Raw genomic sequence first — 6224 nt, 5'->3', positions numbered from 1 at the left:
TAAATGAACTTTTGTTTTCTTTCTGTTTGAAATTCTTGATGCCATCCCAGAACTCTTCTGGTCTTTGGTCTTTAAGGAATAATACATCAAATCAGTTTTTCAGATGATCTCTAAATTCAGGTGGGATATGTTCAAAGTCATATTTTGGCTCTAGTTGACTTGTTTTAAGTTTTTTCAGCTTCCACCTGAACTTGCATATGAGCAATTAATTGATGGTCTGTTCCACAGTCTACCCCTAGCCTTGTTTTGACTGACAATATGGAACTTTTCCACCATCTCTATCCACAGATGTTGTCAGTTAGTTTTCTGTGTATTCCATCTGGGGAGATCCATGTGTATAGGTATCTTTTATGTTGTTTTAAAATGGTATTTGCAATGAAGAAGTCATTGGTCTTGCAAAATTCTATCATGCAACCTCCAGAAAACCATTGTAGTATGTGGTTTTAGAACAAGGGAGAAAAATGGGAGAACAATGAATTTTGGGATTCTCAGTGTGATTGTTGTTGTTAAGTGCTGTCAAGTCAGTTCTGATTCATACCAACCCTGTATAGCATTTCTGAGGAGCAGCTGGTGGGTTCGAACTGCTGACCTTACAATTCAAATTTATCCTACAGCACCAAACCAGGACTCCCTGGATGGTATACAAATCATTTTAAACTAAAGCAGCTGTATTATCACAATCACTTATACAAAGCAAAAGCTATACATGGAATATAGAATTGGTAGATAGAGATTTAGATCCCGATGAATTAACTAATTGGATGCATATAGAAATACAGAGTGATACGGAAGGAGTGAGACCTACAATTCCTTGGTGTTTGTTGTAACTAATAGCTGCAATGACAAGTAAAAGATGGTAGCACTGAACCAAACCTAGATCCAGTTATGTCACAGCTATAACCATTTGTGTCAGGCCTAACTCATAAAGGAAAACTTGGGTTAAAACAACCAAAAATATGCCTATCATTATAGGTCACTAAGAAGGTATTCCAAGGAGGGAATAGGAAAAACCAAGAAGTTATTGCATCCAGGGGGTGTAGTGTAAAGAAATTGTTTAAATTTGTCGATCGGTATCAATAGTTCCCTAAATAACTGCTACTAAAATGGATAGTGAGAGTGACTAATTTAGGGGCAATGTCTTTAGAAAGGAAGAGTGAGTTTGGGTTGATGCAAGACCCACATCTCCCTATGGAGCAGTCATAAATGGTAATACTAGATCTATTTACAAGAAAGGTTAACTCAGAGGGAACTGGATAAAATTTGCAGTAAGATCGTTCACCCTGAGAAAGGAAATTGCCCCTCTCCCTCTAAATACTTAATGGAGCACTCCAGAGGAAACTGCTAATGCACTGCTTATGGAAGCAATGTTGGGACCACTTAATGGTGACCATGATACTCATCCAATGAGTATGCCCCTTGCACAAGTCATGGTAGATATGGGTCACTATGAGTGGCTACCGACTTGATCGCACCTAACAACAACAACTTCCTCACATGGGTTTTACAGATGCAAGAAACATAAGTGTCATTAATAAGAGAATAGGAAGAGACAATTGAGTCAGAACTTACTCCAGTTATTGTTGTTAATTTGAAACAATATAGGAAACCTGATGGGCAAAAGGAGATTATTGCTTTGATTGAAGACATGCTAGAGGCTGGAGTTCTGGTGCCAGCAAATTCTCTATGTAACAGTCCTGATGTGATGCTGTAGGATAACCACAAGGTCAAGAGTTCAAACTCCCAGCTGCTTCTTCAGAAACCCTATACAGGGTCACTATAAGTCAGAACCAATTCGACAGCACATAACAACAACATGGCCTGTAAAAAATGCAGATGACTCATGGAGGTTTATAGTAGACAATCAAGGCCTAAATAGAGACACACCACCTGTGGCCTCAACTGCGCCAGACATGGTGTCAACGTTGCAGAAAATACAGCAGGTTAAAGGAGACTGGTACTCAGTGACTGATCTTGAAAATGCTTTTTTCTTCATTCCAGTATCAGAAAAAAGTAAGACACAGTTTGCTTTCATATGCGAAGGATCACAATAGACTTTGATTATGTTGTCTAAGGGTTATTTGAACTCTCCAATTTACTGCCATAGTATGGTTAGAAGAGACTTGGACTTGGTGCAGACCTCAAATGTAGCGATATATTACATGGATGATATTATGTTAATAGCAAATACAGAAGAACAGGCTAGGGCAGTTGAAAACAGTAGTGTCCCACATGACCAACAGAGACCAGTTAATAAATCCAGCAAAAATCCACGGTCTTGCCAAAACAGTGAAATTCTTGGGAATAACTTGGGCTGGAGCTACCTACATGAATGGGAGTGGACTGAGAGGAAACACTAGACGGGTCTTGATACCAGCAATCTGGACAAGCACAGTGGCTGAACCTGATGCTTCTTCCTACAGTGGAAAAGGTTGAGTAAAAATAAATGAAAGGGAAGAGAAATAATGGCTGAATGTAAAGGAATAAATAAATGTATTATGCAGAAGGGGAAATTTAATATTATGCTGATACCTCCAGTAAGACTCAGAGCAAGGGAATAATCTTCTCTCAGTAAAACATTTTCAGGGTGGAGATGAGACAAACTTTTGGAGAACTTGATTGAATCAGGTGGACATAAACAGCAGACCTGAATGGGACCTGAATAATTGCACCCTGAGGACATTGTCATTGTAAAGGACTAATTGTTAATGACTCTTCTGGACTAGTAAAATGGTTGGAAGGGGGACCTTAATTCTTCAAGTGAGAAAGGGCAAATAGCTAGCAGAGTCAGGGTGTGGTCTGCAGGGCAGTTCATTATTTATTATGACCCATCTAGCCACATTTCACCAGTCTGTGAAATATTGTAAATCCTGGACACTTTTGTTACTAGGTGCCATCATAGTGACCCTATGCACAAGAGAGCGCAACACTGCCCAGACTTCTGCATCTTCACAAGCATTGTTATGTTTTAGCCCGTTACTGCAGCCTATCCATATCACTGGGAGGCTTCCTCATTTTTGCTGGCCTTCCACTTTACCAAGCATGATATCCTTCTCCAGTAACTGGTCCCTCCTGATAATCTGTCCAAAGTATTAGAGACAAAGTCTCCCCATCCTATCCTCTAAGGAGCATTCTTACTGTACTTCTTCCAACACAGGTATTTTTTGGTCTTTTGGTAATTTTAATATTCTTCAACACCATTACTCAAATGTACCAATTATTCTATGATCTTCTTTATTTATTGTCCATGCATATGAGGCTACAGAAAATACCATGACTGGTCAGGCACACCTTAGCTATCAAAATGACACATTTGGTTGGTTCTTATCGTGGTTCCAGTGGGGAGAGAATGAGGAAGCTGGGAGTGGGGCGGCTATGGGGAAACCCGCTGCGGCCGCCACCACCGCCTCTGTGCTTGTGGCGTGGGGACGGAGGTGTGAGTCCAAGGCATGAGCTGGTGGTTGCGCCGCTGAGGGATGGTAGGCGGTGGAAAGGCGATGGCGGATATAGATAAACTCAAGATCGACAGCATTATCCAACAGCTGCTAGACGTGAAAGGATCCAAGCCTGGAAAGAATGTCCAACTACAGGAGAAAGAAATCAGAGGCCGTGCTTAAAGTCTGGGAGATCTTTCTCAGTCAGCCTATCCTAACTTGAAGCGCCACTCAAAATACGTGGTGATATCCGTGGGCAATACTATGATTTGCTTAAATTTTTTGAGTATGGTGGTTTTCCACCAGAAAGCAACTACCTGTTTCTTGGTGACTACGTGGACGGGGGAAGCAGTACTTGGAGACAATATGCCTCTTACTGGCCTACAAAATCAAATATCCTGAGAACTTTTTTCTTCTCAGAAGGAACCACGAATGTGCCAGCATCAAGAGAATTTACGGATTTTATGATGAATGTAAAAGAAGAAACAACATTAAACTCTGGAAACCTTTCACAGATTGCTTTAACTGTTTATCGATAGCTGCCATCGTGAATGAGAAAATACTCTGCTGTCATGGAGGTTTATCACCAGCTCTTCTTCAGTCTATGGAGCAGATTCGGCGAATCATGCGACCAACTGATGTACCAGATCAAGGTCTTCTTTGTGATCTTTTGTGGTCTGACCCCGATAAAGATGTCTTAGGCTGGGGTGAAAATGACAGAGGAGTGTCCTTCACATTTGGTGCAGAGGTGGTTGCAAAATTTCTCCATAAGCACGATTTGGATCTTATATGTAGAGCCCATCAAGTGGTTGAAGATGGCTATGAATTTTTTGCCAAAAGGCAGTTGGTCACTCTGTTTTCTGCACCTAATTATTGTGGAGAATTTGACAATGCTGGTGCCATGATGAGTGTGGATGAAACACTAATGTGTTCTTTGCAGATTTTAAAGCCTGCAGAGAAAAAGAATCCAAATGCCACGAGACCATCCCACCAGCAAGGGTTGCCTGAACCCATCCATTCAGAAAGCTTCAAATTATAGAATTGCTCAATACAAGTAACTGATTATATTATGCTTTCTTTGGCCTACATTCTTTATTCTGAGGTGAAGTTGAGGCTTATAAGTCTAAACAAAGGAACTAACTTACTATCCACCAGTTTATACAAAAACTCACAGTATCTATGACTTTTTAAAACTAAGATCTGCTTTTTATAAAAAAATGTTTCAACAGATGACCATGTATAAGACCATGTGGTAAAAATGAATTCAGACTTATTAAACTAAGAACGTGTAAAATCCTCTCAGTGTCTATTTATCAGCACAATACACACAGGAGAATTCTTGATGGCATATTGAATAGATTATAATGAATAAATTGCTCTGGGAACAAACAAACAAAAAAGACATCTTTTCTCTTGTGCAGCAGTTCTGCCTAATGCAATATGGTGTTTCGTTTCATGGCTACTTCTTCCATGAGTGTTGATAGTGGTTACAAGAAAAATGTAGACTTTGACATCTTCAATCTTATTTCCACTTATCATGATGTTATTTATAGGTCCGTTGTGAGGATTTTTGTTTTCTTTATATTGAGGTGCAACCCATATGGAAGACTGTGGTCTGTGATCTTCATCAGTAAATATTTTAAGTTCTCTTTACTGTCAGATTGTGTCATCTGCGTATCACAGGTTGTTTGGGTGAGCTGAAAACAGTCTCAAAGTTGTATGATGCTTTGATTCAGGATACTGAGAACTAAATCTGTAGGACAGCCTTGCCACACTGATTTATAAGGAGTCTGGTGAAATCGGAAAACACCTAGCACTGCAATTTGGAAAGTGATGAACTGCACTCAGTCTGGACAATGCAGGGAATTTATGGACTATGTATCTGTGTTCAGCATATTGCCACAGAATGTGCAAAGCAATGAAGTAGATTTCTTTTTCCCCATTGCAGGCAGACTGAAGAGACTTCTTTTTCCACTTTTGAATTGTTATCTAACTATTCTATGTTCAGACCAGCCTTGAACACTTCACAACCAATGTTGCCTCAGTGTGTAGTTAACAAACAGCATTTTTTCGCTTTCCAAGTAAATTTAAAACTCCCCACTGCCATCAAGTGAGGCTCAGTGTTATTTAAATGAGCCTTAAAATCCTCAGCTGTGTTGCTAATATGGGTCAAGAAGCACTGACTCAGCTGTGCAACTCAGCTGGGACACTTCACATACTCAGAATGTGTTGCTTTTGCTGCAGAGTAGTCGAAAATCAAAGAGAATCCATTAGTCCTTGGAACTCTGATCAGATTACTATTGTTATTTCAGTTTCATGTTGCAGAACTGGGAAAATACAAAGAAAAAATGATTGTTTGTTTTTTCTTTTTTGTAACTGAAGGTCCTGTCCCCATAAATCCCTGCAAAGCAACAGAAGATACTTTAAAGGCGAGTTTTCCATATATGATTTTCTTTAAAGTGTTCAGGTGTAGTGTTCACAGACCTTTTCCTCAGTCACTGGCCACATGGTTTTTCATCATTCTGTTTATAGATAGCCAGGTCAGTGGTCAGGATGAACTATTGTGACTTTTTTTGGTTATGTCTTTTGATAATTCAAACAGTAGTAATTAGCTAAGGTGCTGGAGTTTTGATAAATACAATTTCACAACGTATAAATATAAACCACTGAATATTGAAATGCCAGTTGTAAATTTCTTGAGATCAGAGATTCATAGTGCATGTACCAGTGGTGGTAATGGTGTGCTGTTGAATTGATTCCGACTCATAGCAAACCTGTATAGGGTTTTGAGGT

At 39.6% G+C, this 6224-nt stretch overlaps 1 pseudogene; it reads left to right on the top strand.

The window, feature by feature from the left end:
• The first annotated feature begins 3494 nt into the window (after positions 1-3494).
• On the top strand, positions 3495-4489 carry LOC102834290 (annotated as a pseudogene).
• The last annotated feature ends 1735 nt before the right edge of the window (positions 4490-6224 follow it).

Source organism: Chrysochloris asiatica, unplaced genomic scaffold (genome assembly GCF_000296735.1).
Source record: "Chrysochloris asiatica unplaced genomic scaffold, ChrAsi1.0 scaffold00437, whole genome shotgun sequence".
In the NCBI taxonomy this organism is placed as follows: domain Eukaryota; kingdom Metazoa; phylum Chordata; class Mammalia; order Afrosoricida; family Chrysochloridae; genus Chrysochloris; species Chrysochloris asiatica.
This window is presented reverse-complemented; position numbering and strand designations above follow the sequence as displayed.